General features: G+C 48.7%; 1 protein-coding gene across 8 annotated transcripts in view; it reads right to left on the bottom strand.

The window, feature by feature from the left end:
* The window catches only part of LOC144730017 (forkhead box protein P1-like), a 401,316-nt gene that overhangs the window by 281,605 nt on the left and 102,300 nt on the right, over nucleotides 1-17,411 (bottom strand). The window contains exon 1 of one of the 8 annotated variants that reach the window (XM_078610466.1): nucleotides 11,297-11,833. The exons of the other annotated variants lie outside the window; for them this stretch is intronic. The gene's annotated coding sequence lies outside the window, so the exon portion shown is untranslated. Of the gene's footprint in view, nucleotides 1-11,296; nucleotides 11,834-17,411 lie in introns of those variants that run through there. 8 annotated transcript variants of the gene reach the window in all.

Below are 17,411 nucleotides of genomic sequence, written 5' to 3' on the forward strand. Positions count from 1 at the left end.
TATGGGTTAAGCCCTCTCGAAGGCGGAAATGGCCAAAGGCTTAAGATTGTACAATGAAGGGTCACGCTCCTATTCCCTTTCTTGCTCATTACTTTTTCACATCAAACCATCTTTGCTGCAGACAACTGTGTAATGAACTGTAGAAATCGCTTTTTTTTCTCTCTCTCTGTGTCTATGGCCTTAATAATATAATATGCAAATTGGAGTCGGGCAGAGAATGCATACACCTGCTACTGAATGCCGCCTATAAAAAATGATGGCACAATAAAAATAATAATAGGACGAAGCAAAATGGTCATTTCGTTTTTTTTACCTTTACCCTTGCACTTAACGCGCCGAAAACTTAAGTTTTTACACCGAGAAATCGTTATGCTGCATAACATCATCGTAGCCAAATGGCGATCACAGCAATGTGACGCTCGGTTCCATCAACGTAAATAATTATTCTTAGTCTTTGTGTCAATCCACTGTTGGATGAAAGGCCGCTTCATACACGGGGTCGGTCATACGGGTTATTTGACCATACTTCTCCAATCTGGTAAGTGCGGGTCTGTGAACTGGGCAGGTGGGATGGGTGGGGGGGTAAAGTGTGGGTATTATTTCCACTTCTTCTAAGGATGTATGGCCGGCATGAAAGAGTAGGCCAAAATGCTGTCCAGAAAAGCTCTTCAGAGTGACTTCTAGTGGAGGCCCTTCTGCCAGCAGTGGCGTGAACCAAGCAGTTGCAGGGCTGCACCTTTACCTCGTATTTTTCACTTTTACTTTAGCATTGCAGCCATTGTTTCAACTTTCAACTGCTAGATCACATTTGATATTGAAGGCAATTCAACTGCCACGAGGTGTTTGGCCATACTTCGCCATTCTTGATATATTATGTGTGGGTTGGTGAAGTTGGGGCGGGCAGGTGTGGCTCAGATTTTCCCTCGCCGCTGATGTTAGCCACGCGCCAGCTCTGAACACAGGTCACCGGGGTCATAGGAGCGAGCTCCTCACTGAGCCACCGCCTCACCCCTCTCGAAAGAGTTGAGTGATTATTTTATTTTATGTACATAAAAGTACACGTCCAGAAATTAACACCTGAAACTACGATGTTTTATTTTTAAAAAACTACATCGAGACGTATGCATGCATATAATTGAATATTTGTATCTGTCCAAGTTACTGCATACTAATGGTACATTTTATTTCTGTGTTTTTTATTTACTCCACGGTGGTGAAATAATTGTATCTTAATACAATTACAAAGAAGCACTTTATTTAAATGTAAATGTGTATTAAGCAGACTGGTTAGAATGAATATGATCAGCAACAGCCATTATCCACTGCTGGATGAAAGCCTCCACAGGGCATCACTATCAGGCTGAGTATAGAGGAACAACAGGCTCACTCTTGTTCCTTGACAAGATACCATTACAACAAGAGGAAAGTTAGACGACTCAAAAAGAATCGTCCAAATACATGACAGCGTCTGATGTAAAAATGTTTTTCTTTTTAACATCTTAGAATGGACAATCATTTGACCTGAATTACGGCATCCTGATGGACATTATATTTTACTGGCCTAATCAGCGCGATCAAGGTGGATGTACACGAAGTGTGAAATCACGAAAAGCAAGAGACGAGAGCAGTAATTAAAGCAACAGACAGGATTTTCACTGCAGCACGATCCTGCCGACCGCGATTGTGAGCGACGTATTATCACGTGGACATTTACGCGGCCAACAAATCGCTTCGAAATAAAAGACAACCTCAATAAAGCTCACAGAAAAATCTGAACAAAGTTTCAACTGCTTTTATTTCATTGATATTAGCAGTAAAATATATGTATCACACGCACTTAAATTTGAACCGCTTGCAAGAAGTGTGTGCGGTTTGTTTTTTGCACATTTACACACCGCATTATTACTTACGGTGCACAGCAATAAATGATTTTATCAACACCATCAGCACCGTATTACGATTCAACAATTTTGTCACGTCACGTTTGCCATGTCATGTTTGGCTCAAATTGAATTTTCCGTGTGCCTAGCCTCATTTATGAGTAGCCACCCTAGACGTTCAAAGACTATATCCCCCGTATAGCCTTAACAGAGTGTTGGGACAAATGCTGTTAGCGAGTAGCACCTATGAAGGCCGGCCGGCATACTAGGGGGGTGGGTGGCCAGCACCACGCCCGACCACCTTTGTCTCCCCAGTGGTGATGTTTTTGCACACCATACCAGGTACTCATTTAAAGCTGAGTCGACCTAGGGGAGGCCCAGGACCGGTTCACATAATTATATAATCACTGTTACTGTTGTTGGCCGTGAGTGGGAATCAAACTCGGGTCACTGCGCTAATCGCGACACCACCGCTCCCCACCCTACACGTCCACACACGCTCACTGTTGTAGAATCTATTTCCAAACTCCCCTTAATATCTCCGCTGCCTTATTCATGTCGGACACTTTAACTGCATTACGATGTCCAATTCAGCCCATAAATTCTCAATAGGGTTGTGATTGCTTCTTTGTAGTGCTCGTGAGAGGGTCCTCATTGAATTGGCTTCCTCCACTCCACTGCTGTCATATTTTGACAGAAGGAGACATCATCATCGCCACAATCACTATGACCGCCATCGTGCCGGGTGATCCCCATGACCAAGCGACGTTGGAGGTTGCTCCGGAAATACGAGAGGCTCGGTGAGTAAAGACGAAAGCACCTGTTTTTAATCGTAATAAAAAAAAAACCCTCAACGCATTCGTCAAAAGCACTGACTTAAAACTAAAAGTATGTAATGGGTGACGTTTCTGGTAGCCACCATTATTCATAGCACGTCACGGCACATCTTGTGCGATAAAGACAGGCCATTACCCGAAACGTTGTCTGTTATTGATGAACGTGTAGAGTTTGTTTGTAGCAGCATCAACAAATAATGTGTTGTACTAGTAAGGCAATGGGCACATTGCTGGCTCACATTCTAAATGAAGCCCACCTACAAGTCTCAAGTCAACACAAATGATCCTAGCAAGAGCGGTTATGGTTAACAGTCCACAACAAACAAGGCAGCATGGCAACACGTGATACCATAAGTAATAATCAGTTTTAACGACTTAACTAATCCTTCGATGTAATTATCTTTCATTGATTACTTTAAGGCGCTTCTCTTATTTACCGAGTCTCAAGATTCGTTTTCAAGGGGACTCTGTCTGGGACATTTGCAGATTTATATGTTACCAGTTGTGCAATTAGTGACGTGAGCTGGAGCGGTGACGTGAGATGGAGCGGTGACGTGAGATGGAGCGGTGACGTGAGATGGAGCGGTGACGTGAGATGGAGCAGTGATGTGAGATGGAGCAGTGACGTGAGATGGAGCAGTGATGTGAGATGGAGCAGTGACGTGAGATGGAGCAGTGAGATGGAGTAGTGACGTGAGATGGAGCAGTGACGTGAGATGGAGCAGTGACGTGAGATGGAGCAGTGACGTGAGATGAAGCAGTGACGTGAGATGAAGCAGTGACGTGAGATGGAGCAGTGACGTGAGATGGAGTGGTGACGTGAGATGGAGCGGTGGCGTGAGATGGAGTAGTGACGTGAGATGGAGCAGTGACGTGAGATGGAGCAGTGAGATGGAGCGGTGACGTGAGATGGAGCAGTGGCGTGAGATGGAGTAGTGACGTGAGATGGAGCAGTGACGTGAGATGGAGCGGTGACGTGAGATGGAGCAGTGAAGTGAGATGGAGCAGTGACGTGAGATGGAGCAGTGACGTGAGATGGAGCAGTGACGTGAGATGAAGCAGTGACGTGAGATGAAGCAGTGACGTGAGATGGAGCAGTGACGTGAGATGGAGCAGTGACGTGAGATGGAGCAGTGAGATGGAGCAGTGACGTGAGATGGAGCAGTGAGATGGAGCGGTGGCGTGAGATGGAGCAGTGAGATGGAGCAGTGACGTGAGATGGAGCAGTGAGATGGAGCGGTGGCGTGAGATGGAGCAGTGAGATGGAGCAGTGGCGTGAGATGGAGCGGTGACGTGAGATGGAGCAGTGACGTGAGATGGAGCAGTGACGTGAGATGGAGCAGTGACGTGAGATGAAGCAGTGATGTGAGATGGAGCAGTGAGATGGAGCAGTGACGTGAGATGGAGCGGTGACGTGAGATGGAGCGGTGACGTGAGATGGAGCGGTGACGTGAGATGGAGCGGTGACGTGAGATGGAGCAGTGACATGAGATGGAGCGGTGACATGAGATGGAGCGTTGACGTGAGATGGAGCGGTGACATGAGATGGAGCAGTGACGTGAGATGGAGCAGTGACATGAGATGGAGCGGTGACATGAGATGGAGCGGTGACATGAGATGGAGCAGTGACGTGAGATGGAGCAGTGACATGAGATGGAGCAGTGACGTGAGATGGAGCGGTGACGTGAGATGGAGCAGTGACGTGAGATGGAGCGGTGACGTGAGATGGAGCGGTGACATGAGATGGAGCAGTGACGTGAGATGGAGCGGTGACATGAGATGGAGCAGTGACGTGAGATGGAGCGGTGACGTGAGATGGAGCGGTGACGTGAGATGGAGCAGTGACGTGAGATGGAGCAGTGACGTGAGATGGAGCGGTGACGTGAGATGGAGCGGTGACGTGAGATGGAGCAGTGACGTGAGATGGAGCGGTGACGTGAGATGGAGCAGTGACGTGAGATGGAGCGGTGACGTGAGATGGAGCAGTGATGTGAGATGGAGCGGTGGCGTGAGATGGAGCGGTGACATGAGATGGAGCAGCGGCGTGAGATGGAGCAGTGACATGAGATGGAGCAGCGGCGTGAGATGGAGCGGTGACGTGAGATGGAGCAGTGAAGTGAGATGGAGCAGTGACGTGAGATGGAGCGGTGACGTGAGATGGAGCGGTGACATGAGATGGAGCAGCGGCGTGAGATGGAGCAACGTGAGATGGAGCAACGTGAGATGGAGCGGTGACGTGAGATGGAGCGGCGACGTGAGATGGAGCGGTGACGTGAGATGGAGCGGCGACGTGAGATGGAGCGGTGAGATGGAGCCGTGGCGTGAGATGGAGCGGCGGCGTGAGCAGGCGTGCAGACCTTTGAAGGATCTTCATGTCACCAGGTGGCAGGAGATGGCAGCAGTCTTTAGGAGGCCTTCATCCACCAGTGGAGTGACCACGACTGATGATAACGCTGATACAATGGCAAACGTTTTTAACGATGGTACTAAGTATTTAGAAATCACTGCATTTGGTATCATCGTGTGTTATGGGTCCCATGTTAAATTGGCAGTATGAATAATTGTGTGATTTGTATATTCCTATTAGGATTGTGATGACCGTGACCGCTTTTGTTCAAATAAACTGTGCTCAAATTCTTCTTGTCGCGCTCACCCCATATCTCGCAAGCAAAATGGACGTTACCTAAACGACTTGTCACCTGGTTATAAACAAACGTTGCACATAAATCAATTGATGACATTATTATCATTATTACACACTACTAAACACTACACGATTGCAAATCTCTACGGCTACCACAAAATGTAACAAACCGGCTGCGTAGGCTTTTATTTTATTTTGCGTTGGTGCCGTTTACCTCGGCACGGCGTAATTGTATTCGTATGAGAATTGGTTTTACCCTCTCTGGCAATAAAAAAAAGATCTAAAGATTTTAAAACACCAAACAGAAACCTTTTGCAAGGAATCATGTCTGCATTAACCACATATACTTGTGGTGAACATGCAAACAAAAGACATGCTCTGATAGCATATGCATTGTCTTTGAAACTGATTGGTCCACACCAGAGACAGCTTTCTTTAGAGCCTAGTCTCAAACAGTGTTAGACCAGAGGACGCCAAAGGGCGAACAGCACAAAGACAATACCACTATCAGGACATTGAGAGCTCGGGGTGAGCAGCTCATTTATGCGACCTCCCTTGCCAGTATCGAAATATAATTGTATTCGCTTCCCGAATAAATCTCCCGGCACGTGGGGAAGAAACATCGGACTTCATCACGCCGGAAAACATCGCACGGCGCCAACCGGGGAAGCACATCAGAGAGAGAGAGAGCGAGAGAGCCGATACACGACCCGGTCGTTCAGAAAACGTCCCCCCCCCCCGCCCAAATAACCCGCGGCCCAAAAAATCCCAACCGAACGCGTCGCTCCAGCCGCCGAATCAACGGGGCTCCGACGACGCGAGACGCTGCCTCCCCCGGCGTTGCGGCGCTTGTGAAGCAAGCAGAGTCAAAGCGGTCGGCAACACGTGCCGCCGATCAATTATGGATGTTCCGCTGGGCAGGTGCGCAACCAACCTGCGGGACCCTCCGCGCGAGCGCACGCACTCGCTGTTCGTCTTCCGCGTGACTCGGCGAACTCGAGACGGCGGTTAGCGACGCAACTGGCATCCGTCCTGGATGCGTTGGGTATGCCGCTGTCGCTGCCGCCGCCTGTACTACTATTTTATTTCGCCAGGTAAGGCCCACTGAGCTGTGTAGCTATATTTCGGAAGCGACCTGGCCACGAAAGATAGCTCAACGGAGTAGCTTATCGCGTGGAAATTTGTAGCAGCCAAATACTATAAAGGCACGTTGATTACAAAATGTGGAGGGAAAAAGTGGAGGACCCGGAGAAAAATCCACGCAACCACAGGGAGAAAGACACTCAAACTTCAAATATACAGTAGGCGTGAAGGTCGGGATCAAACCACGACCTCCTGTATACCAGGCGAGGTAGTTAACATCTCGATAATACACAGGCAGTGGATGGGGGCAAAGCTTGCGGCACGCTCGCTCGCTGGTGGCAGACGAACGACGGTGCCGTGCGCAGAGAGGAGTTAAGCGAGTATGGATAAACCGTCGGGTGAGCGCGATGGCTTTGATGATTCCCTGCTTCACAAACGAAGGCAAAGCCCGAGCAGCTGTGGACATTCTACTCCCTGTTGTCTCTTGAAGAGGCGCTGAACATTTTCCTGCACGTCATGCTCCATCATTGTGGAAGGAAAGTCAGAAAGTTTTGAGTTGTGAGATAATTAGCCGAGGCCATGCATTCATATTCAGGCTGAACGTCATGATATATTACGCCTGCAGTGTTTGCGTGCAGCTGCACATCTTAAACGATTCTCTCTGCACCAAATGCTTTAAATTAACCACAAGAACGTCACGAATTACGCGAGTGTGTATAATAGAACCCGAGTATAAATGGCAATAAGACAAAAAATCTCCTGATCATCTTTGTCCTCGTTGCATCAGCTTTAACCTGGCGTTCATTAATAGTGATTGGCTCAACAGCCCTTTTTACGTAGAACACACAAACGCACGCAACACAAGCGCATAATGAATGAACGCGCAGCGAGCCCTCGTGCACGTACCGGTTCCGGCGCACAGATGGACGTTCAAGCGCACCGATTTCTGACAAACACAAAGGCTTAAAAAAAACGGACTCCCGCCACCAAAATTAAAAGCCAATTTAACGTATTAAATGATTAACACTGACTTACAGAAGCCACCGTAATTGAAGAGCAGTATACAAATAACATTATTTAACTCACCACACTGGGTCTCAGTGCGGTAATAACGTCATTAAGAATATTACCGCTTATAATTACCGCGCAGTCGTTCTGCATTTTAATATAAATTGCTAATGAACACTTTTAATTGACTTGTATTTCCTGGTGGCAATAAAGATCTAAATTAATGTTCATTATTTTCAAGAGCCGTTCGCGTCCGGCCGGGCCCTGAGCACAGACGCGAGGCTGCGCCAACCACCACCATCCGTGGGATTTCACCAACACCCCGGACGAGTTGGTCCACTGCATTTCATTTCCTTGCAATAAAAAAGCTGTTTCGCAATGAGCTCCGCGGTGATGATGTAAATTATCAATTCCTCCCCCCCCCACACGCACACACTTTCAGGAGCCGGGGATGTTGGAGATGCATTTGCCTACACTTGCTAATGATGTCCCATCAAGTGCCAGGAGTATTAATTATAGAGCGGCTGAATTGTTCCCCTTACGAGAAATCCCAAGGAAAGGTGGGGATCTGGGCTGAAAACCTGCCCTAATAATGAGCTTAACTTCACATTATTTCCTCTCCGCTTGCCACGGATTACGCTTATCTTCGAGTTTTTTTTTTCAAACGCGCTCGCAAATAACTCAGTTATGCTGCCCCCCTCCCGATGGAAGAAAAACAAATGCCGTTGTGATGCGTGGCCTCATTGTAACAGTGATATTCGGTACGCTGGATTGTTTGGCTGCACGCGGAACTAAATCCGGTTATAATCCAATTGTTCTGTTTTATGAACAGTGGTGCGGGAATTCATAAACACCCAATGTCTAGCTTTTATTTTCCTCTAACAACGAAGGTGCAAGTCTTTATTTAATAACAGATGTTATTAAATAAAGATGTTATTAAAGCATATAAATACTGGATTTTGGCACCGCAAAGCACGTATTTAAGAGCTTACATTATTTAATGTCACAATACAAAAATATACACGTATTGTGCATTAGCTATGTGTTCACATCGGTTTAAACAATTACCCGTAAAGGAATTTATTTTGCTGCGATATAAAATATTAAGGGACGGCATTTAAGTGAATATGCAAAAGTTTAACCCATATACCAGTAAAAAGGGTATTAAGTGCTGACCAGACTGCTATAAAAGGCATAAAACCCGTGCAGATGTTTCTTTAAATTGTAAACATACGTAGATTGTTTTTTTAACAATTCACTTATACATGAACACATTTATAAATATATACGCACAGGATATAATATAAATGTTGATTTATATTGCAAATTTACACGTAGATTCGTTGTACATATACACATATGAAGACACACATTTGCCAATAGTTGTACCCGTTTTAACTGACATCACACGCACTCGGCACTCAAACACGTACGTATGCACACTTATACACCTTCATACACTTTGCACGCATGCAACTAATACACAGCACTCGTACGTGCTTAAATAAGTTAACACTAACGCACAAAAACACACTGTTTACACTACGCACATTTACGCAAACCGCATTAACTCACATACTCCGCGTTCTAAACGTATACATTTGCATACACACGCCTCGACGTGTACGTATATAGTACAACATTAAGGACCGCCAATTAGTATCTTAAAAACAAATTCTAAACGATGTCGAGACAGCGAATAGAACAACAAGCAAAGACTGCCGCCTGCCCCCCTCCCGTCCAGCACCTGCGTGCACCTGCAGCGTGTAACCCCGGGGGGGGGGGGGGGGGTCGGTGCAAGTCGCACGCCGGGACACGACCTGCACGCGAAGACGCGCCGCTCACTCGGCAGGAGTTCAGCGCGCGCACGCGCACGCACGCGAAGTCTCCAAATCGATCGAGGGCGGTGGCGGGCGAGTAGAAGTTGGCACCTTGTAATTACCTGGGCGGCGTGTCAGACCATGCTTAGCAGGGAGGGCAGAGCCGTTAGTGGCCGGGCGGGCAGGCGGGCAGGCAGGCAGGCGGGAGGCTGTCAGCAAGGGCTCAGGGTTCCACGCAAGGTGAGCGGCGGTAGCAGCAGCGGTAACGGCAGCAGAAGCGGCGGTCGAGACAGCAGGAATCCCTGCAGATGCTCGCCTCGTACACCACCAACCCCCACCGCCACCGCCGCCTCCTCCTCCTCTATTCGGACTTGCGGCATCTACCCACTCCCGCCCTCGTTCGCTCAAGCCACGCCAAGCCGAGACCTCTGCCGGGCCACTAAATCAGCCGGTCCCATTAACAAAGCCGCCGCCCCCACCCCCATTCGCAACAATTAGTCCATCACTTCCAGTTGTCCTCGGCCTTGTTACGGCAGCGGCGAGCAGCGAGCCCCCTTTTTTTGGTTATCACCGCACGTGGACTCTGGCGGGCCCCGTGGCGCGGGCAAGGGGCTCTCCCCCCACCGTGGACGGAGTTTGGGGGGGGGGGCGAAACGGGGAAGGCGATGGGGGGGAGTGGGGGGAAGGCGATGGGACGGGGGGGGGGTTACGGTGCGCGAGAATCGAGGGGCCTGCTCAAGAACGAGAGGGCGCTCAGCACAGATTTATCGCTCGTACGTTTACGGCGCCGCTGCGCGTACGGAGAGCTCGCACATAAAGAGAGAGGCCTCCATCGACAAAGCTACGTATTGATTTGAGCTAAATGCGAGTCATAAGCAATGGCTTGAATGCACTTCATCTGACATGCACGGATATACATAGAGTACAGTTTGTGTCCGGCCTGCAGACTCGGCGTTATATGCGTATGCTCTGCGATTGATAATTGGCTCCAACAATGCCAAACTGATGGATGTGAATTTTCCGTCGAACATTTTTTTATTTGCATTAAAAACGGCGCCATGAAACATTTATATCACAAATTAAATACCACGCACGATTGCGGTGCGATACATTAAAATCGTATTGGCTTAAAGTTTAACATTTATAATAGACCATACATATATGAACTATTTTTGGATCCTTTCTTATCGTTATAATTGTATCAAAATTGTGTTTGATGACAAAAACGCTTGATACAATAAATCATTCATAATTTAAATTGTTGCTTTATCATCCATGGTATTAATGACACATTTCTTTGTTATGTGTTAAACACAAATACATTTCAACGTGAATATATATATCAATTGATAAAATCACCTAATTGTGAACACAATTAAATGAACACGTTTAATAATCAACGCACGTGAAAACAAACGTTGCTTAGTCAAACATCCCTGACACACGGCCACCCAGCAGCAAATAATGTTTACATCGAATACGGACGTTCCAAAATTTTACTAAAGATTTTGAGTAATAAAAAACGGTTTAACACATTCATCTAGAACACGAAAACACCAGAGCATTGTGATACATGTTTAAATCTAACAAACGAATGATTATTGTTGCAGCAGTATCGTCACAAACTCCGATAAGGCAACAACGCCTGCAATATTTATGCCCCAATTCAATCCTTCCGACTGGGAGATCCAACCCCCACCCATCCCCATCCACCCTTTCCTCTAAGGCCAGCCAAGGCTCCCCTCTGACCCCTAACAGGGCAACACAAAGGGGATCCCGAATGAACTTTTGAGAAGAGAGAAAAAAATCCCTCAATCAATCAGTGGGCAGCGAGAGAGCCCTGCACAGCCCCGCACGTGCTCACGAGGGAGAGGAGAGAGAGGAGAGAGAGGGCGACGGGCACGGGGTTTGACCGGCGAGTTTCACGGGGAAAGCGGCGATCACAGCGGCAGCAGCGGACAGAACAAACCGGCAAAACCCCCGCGGACCTGGGCTGTGACTGCAAGGCCCCCCCCCCATCCTTACCTTTGTTGCCACTGCGTCTCGGACGAGTGGTGGGGGGGGGGAGACGAAAAAAAACCGGAGGCAACAGAATAGCCGAGGCGTCCGTCGTCTGCAAGAGCGCTCGACTCGTCAGAAGTTTTTTTGTTGTTGTTGATGTTGTTGTTGTTGCTTTAGTTTTGTCTCTGTCTCTCTTCTCCCACAACGCTTCGTTCGACCCGAAAGCAACGGGGGGGGGGGGGGGGCGTGTGGGAGGCACCGTCCGACTCTTCACGACTCTGCTCACCGCCGTCGCAGCCGTCACCGCCTCCGAGTCGCAGCGGCGGACGCGCGCTGCGCGCTCACGACGCCGCAGATGCCGCCTGTTTACCGGCGTGTTTGCCCGCCTGTTTACCCGTCTGTTTACCCTCGCGCCAAGTCGCACCTTTGGCCGGTCTCATCCGAAGCCCCGCGGCTGCGGCGGCGGCATTTTCCCTTCCTTCCTCCCTCCTCCCCCCGCCGCCACACACACCGTGGCACCCTAATTACCGCTAAAACAAATCGGAGAGGGGAGTTTTGTGCGAGGGGCTCGCGGGTGGGGGAGGAGAAAGCGCGGAGTGCGGGGGGAGGACGAACGCAGCGCGGCGAGATGATCCTTGAGCCGAGGGGGGGGTGGTGGGGATGCGGTTGGAAATGTGCTGCGGAGACCTCTCCCTGATTGTTTAGTCGTCTGCAGGCAATCATACACACAATCAATGTTTAATCACTGTCGAGGGGCGTGCGGGAGAGGGGAGGGGGGGGCATGTCTCTGGCTCGAGACGTGAGAGGTGACTAAGGTCTGGGGAGTTGTCGCGGTCGCGCCGTAAAGTCTCGAGCAGAGGCGCACTCGAAAGGAAAGATAGAGGGGGGGACGACAATCCCAGAAAGAACAGAGGAGCAACAACTCTACCTCCTACAGCACGCATCCTCCTCTCTTCACTCTCTCTGCGCTGTTGCTGCTATTGAGTGAAAGTTGCCACGAAGAGGAGAGCGATCGCTGTGCCCGTGCGACTTTGCGCGTCGCGCACTGAGCCGAGGCTGTTCCCTTCATTCGTCGCGGTGCCACGTGCGCGCGTACGACGCGTGCAAGCAGTAGGGCTGAACGATTTGGGGGAAACATATCTAATTGCGATTTTTATGACAGATATTGCGATTTGAGATTAATTTTTTTTAAGTCAAGCATCAGTTCAACATTCACTGCGTAATAGATTTAAAACATGATGGAGCATTACCACATGATACCATCAAAATATGAACTGCAACTTAAAAGATATGAATTGCTTCCATAATGTATTTATTAAAATGTGTAATTGAAATAGGACAATCAGAATATAACAATTGTTAAGTAAAATTAATAAAGTTATAATGATAAAAAAATGAAATAATTCCAATAAGAAAGTAATAGGACTTTTCAAATCGCAAAATATCGCAGCCTTTGCGATTTGCTAATCGCATTGTTTCAAATTGCGATTTCGATTTGAAATCGATAAATCGTTCAGCCCTAGCAAGGACCGAGGTGCAGAGAGAGAGAGAGGACACGACGCCGAACGTTGTTGTATGTGTGTGTGCCGTTGTGTGCCGGAAACACAACGCTTTGTCTTGGTAAAAAAAAAAAATGTTATCGCGTCGCCGAATGTTTGCGATGACGTTCGGCCGACGTTAGGCCGACGTTCGGCGCCACAAGGTGCTCGTGTGCGAGTGAGACCGCGTACTCCAATAGGGCTCTCACGCGGCGATTCAACAAACGACATTGATGGATCCATCAATGTCGTGGGTTAGATCGCGTGACTATGTAAATGTGTCGTTAAACCCGCCACCACCCGACACAGCCAATTAGTAACGGGTTGTCACGTAAACAAAACGTTGCAATTCGTTATTAGTTCAGCACACCGGTGTGTTGGGGAGTAAACCCACAAAATATAGAATTTGAGTCCGACGTTTCGCCAGTAATCACAACGCGCATCATGGACTTTATGCATTTGATTTTAGTTTTATCATAATGCCTTCAGCAATGATACAGTGTGTACATTACATACGTTACATTCTAAAGCATCTGTATGAGCAGCCAATACCGATACTGTATGTAGAATATCTCAGTGACCTACTGATTATTCCATTTAATGGACCTATAAAACAAGTGGCAACGATATTTTCTGATGATTTTTAGCTAAACAACCCGCAATTTGTACACAGCATTTGCACAATGGGCAAACGCCATTGTGCAATAACGTGGCTGTTATACATTGATCGGTAACCAATGTTATAATTAACAATCATAATAGAGGTTTTTGGGTTCGAGACTGAGTGTAGAATGGAGTCGGTGTGTGTGTGTGTGATCCAGGTAATGCTCCTGCGCCATTCATTCCACGCAAAACCGCGCAAGTGTCGCTTAATGAAAATAAAACGCGCACATACGTAAGATAAAGACAAAGAACCCCCGTGTAGCCTGCACAGACTGTTGGGGCAAGTGCTGTTAGCGAGCACCTATGAAGACCGGCATGGCACACGAGGGGGTGGGTGGACAACACCACGCCCGACCGCCTTTGTCTCCCGAGTGGCGATGATTTATTACACACCGCACCAGGTACTCATTTGAGGCTGAGTCAACCTCTGGGAGGCCAAGGACCAATTCAAATAATAATCGCTTTCACTGGTGTTGGTCGTGAACGGGAATCGAACCCGGGTGGCCGAGTTCGTAGCGCAGCGCGCTATCCTCTACGTAGACACACACACTGCCCACACAAAGCTCAATGCTAAACGTCTTAAGACAAAGACGTATCGGCGCCGGTGCTCTTGTCAACCCGACACAAACTGCTGCGGTAAACATCGCCCATTGTGCGTTGGATCGGCCATTCCGCCGGCTGCAAATTATTCCCTTCGTCCGTACGGGTCTACGAAGATCGGCGCGATTAGAGAAGCCGTCCCGAAACGATGTTAGCCAAGCAAGTTGCTTCGCCTGAGAAGTTGGTCAATCGCAAACACACCCACCCACTCACCGCCCCCAAATCTATATTTATATAGGCAGGGAGGGGGGGTGCTGAGCAAAGTTGTACGGTCCACGGTTTTGGTAGCCGCAATCGCACACAGGACACAGATTCATAAATCAGAGAGAGAGAGAGACAATAAAAGTGGTGACTCCCCGGGCTGCGAGTGGGAATGGCTCACTCACACGTTACCCCGGCCAGAACGGGCGGAGGGAGGGTGTAGGGTGGGGGGCAGCGAGAGGGGGGGGGGGAATTGAAACGTTAACAAGTTCAAAGCCAAGTCTGGGCAGCGCACCAGGGGCTAATTTGATCGGGCAGTAAATTAATAACTCGGCTTGTAAAGACACAAGTGGCAATAAAGCAGCATTACCGGCTCCACGTGCCGTTCTTCGACTACGCGTTATAAGCACCCGAATAAACATTATAGCAGGCTCAAGGAAAACAAACCCCAGTTGAATATATGTAATACCAGATTGCTCTAAATGCTAATGTGCTTTTATGACCGCAGTGTTAAAGTGGATCGCACCCGACTTAACCGATGAGTTAATTGTAATGATTTCTACAACATAAAAACAGCATTACGTGTTTGAGCTATGCAGTAGGCAGATCTAATGTTACGAAGGATAGACTGCTCCCCGTCATAAGAATGTGGAGTTCCCACCGTTGGCTCAGGATGAACATTAATGATACCCTCTAGTCATCTGAGGAGAGAGAAACTTGACACACCGCACGCGCAGTAAAAAGCGCCGGTAATTGCTTTACATGGCACCAGCATATCAGATCAACTTTGATTCCATATTTAATTTGAATTAGTGCACTACACACATACACCCATTTTAACGCTTTGCAACTCAGGTTTAAACCATTAATCGCTTAACTATTTCTGTCCGTAATAGAGAGCATTAAACGCGATCCAATTTAGAAGAGCGTTGGCTACGCAACCTACGATCTAAAGGCTCGGATGTGAACAAAACTTTGTTACGAAGTTGGGTTGCTATTATAGATTTACGTGAGAAAAATAAGCCTCCTTTAGCCCAATAGTCGCCCGAGCCTTCCCTGACAGAGCCGCTATCTGGTCTCCGTTGTCTTCACGCGGCCTACACATTGTAACACTTCCTACGCACCTGGAGAGAGAGAGAGACAGAGAGCTTACTACCGCTATGATCAATTACCTTGGCGAACAAGCGCGCGTTGAACAGCGTTAGAATAAAATTACATGCGTGTGCATGATTTTTCTTCCTCGCTTCTACCAAGCGCTACCTCCGATGACAAGCGCACGTTGGACAACATAAGATGTTAACTCCCTCGCCTGGTATACAGGAGGTCTTATGTTCGATCCAGACCCTGGCTATGCCTGTATATATTTGAAGCTTGCAAACATGGTTGTGTGGACTTATCTCCGGATCCGCCGGTCTTTCCCGTCCACAATTATTAAGATGTGTCTACAATCTTTGACAGCTATAAATGTCCACGTGACAAGCCAGGTCGCTTCTGATAAAAAAAATCTATCAAGCCCAGCGGACCTTACCTGGTCAAATAAAACAGTTAAGTTCAATAATTTTTTAATCCATGCGTGTGGGTGATTTTTCTTCCTCGTTTCCTCACTCTCGCGCTCGTATCAGACTCGCGCAACTCCCAAGACCCAAGGCAACGCCCTGGGTCTCACGCAGTGACTGGGCGCGCAAGGAGACGCGGGCGGAGGGAGGAGGACGAGAGAGCCACACGCACGCGTGATGGCACTGCCGCCCCCCGCCACGGCTAGCGAGTCGTCTCAGCGTGCCACAACGCAAAGGCACAAACACAAGCGGACCCAAGTCTGGGGTGGTGTATACACCACCACCATCACCCCCCCCCGCTCGCCTTGCGCGCTCAACATCAGGTTAGGGGTTGTCACTTTCCCAGGAAAATGAAGCGGATTTTTTCTCTTTTTTTCTGACCAAACTCAGCTCCAAGTCTAAACAGACCATTAGTCATGCTGCTTGCATGTCAAAGGGGTGGGAGGGATCCATAACTGAAGTATTTGTAGCCATAACAGTGTGCTTATTTGTTGTGAGATGTACCATGTCATGATGTGTTTATGTTGTCAGTGGCTGTCCCGTGGAGGTTTTCAAAGGTAGGGGGGGGGAACAACACGCAGAGCTCGCCAGAGAGCACTCAATTTAAAAGTGCCCTTCGCATTGTAAATCTCTGTAAACACATCTCAGCTTTTCGCATTCAAATTTATCTCCCGAAGCCCCCTTTTTGTCGTTCCCCGCGAGAGCCTCGCTCCCCGGGGCTCGCGACGCTGTGGGAGGGACCCCGTCTCTCCCTCCCCAATGTAGGAGGAGAGACAACGTGGGACTAACGCACAAAGACAAATGTCACCCGTATAGCCTCACCGGACTGTCGCGGGACAAGTGCTGTTAGTGGGTAGCACCGATGAAGGCCGGCACGACGCACGAGGGGGTGGGTGACCAGCACCACGCCCGGCCGCCTTAGTCTCCCTAGTGGCGATGTTTACACACCGCAGCAGGTACTGATTTTGAGGCTGAGTCGACCTAGGGGATGCCCACGACCGGTTGAGATAATCGTCACTGGTGTTGGTCGTGAGCGGGAATCGAACTCGGGTCGCCGGGTTCGGAGCGCAGCGTAGCGCTAACCACGACACTACCGCTCCCCACATTCACGTGCCGACACATACACAACATAGACAAAGACCCCACCCCCCTCTTCCCCCTATAGCCTCAATAGACTGTTGGGGCAAGTGCAAGTGCTGGTCGCGAGCACCTGTAAAGGCCTATACACGTGGTGGCGAGGAGATGTTCCATCTCCCTTGTGTCGTACATGGGAGGGGTGTCGTGGGTTCGATCCCGGACCCGGGCAGTGCCTGTTGTATAGTTGTTGTTGTAGAGTCCGTGTGTGTGTCTCTCTCTCTCTCACCGTGGTGGCATGGATTTTTCTCTGGGGGTTCCTTCGCTTTTGCCCTCCTCTAGATTTAGAAACATGCTTTGAGATTATTTGGCTGCTACTATAAATCCCCACGTGTATTGATGACATCAGCCACTTTGGTGCGCTATCATGCGTGGCCAGGTCGCCTCTGCAAAAGAGCTCAAGGCTCAGCAGACTTTGCCTAGTAGAATAAAATCGTTGAGTTTAAC

The sequence above is a fragment of the Lampetra planeri genome, chromosome 34, assembly GCF_965212315.1.
Source record: "Lampetra planeri chromosome 34, kcLamPlan1.2.h2, whole genome shotgun sequence".
Classification (NCBI taxonomy): Eukaryota; Metazoa; Chordata; class Hyperoartia; order Petromyzontiformes; family Petromyzontidae; genus Lampetra; species Lampetra planeri.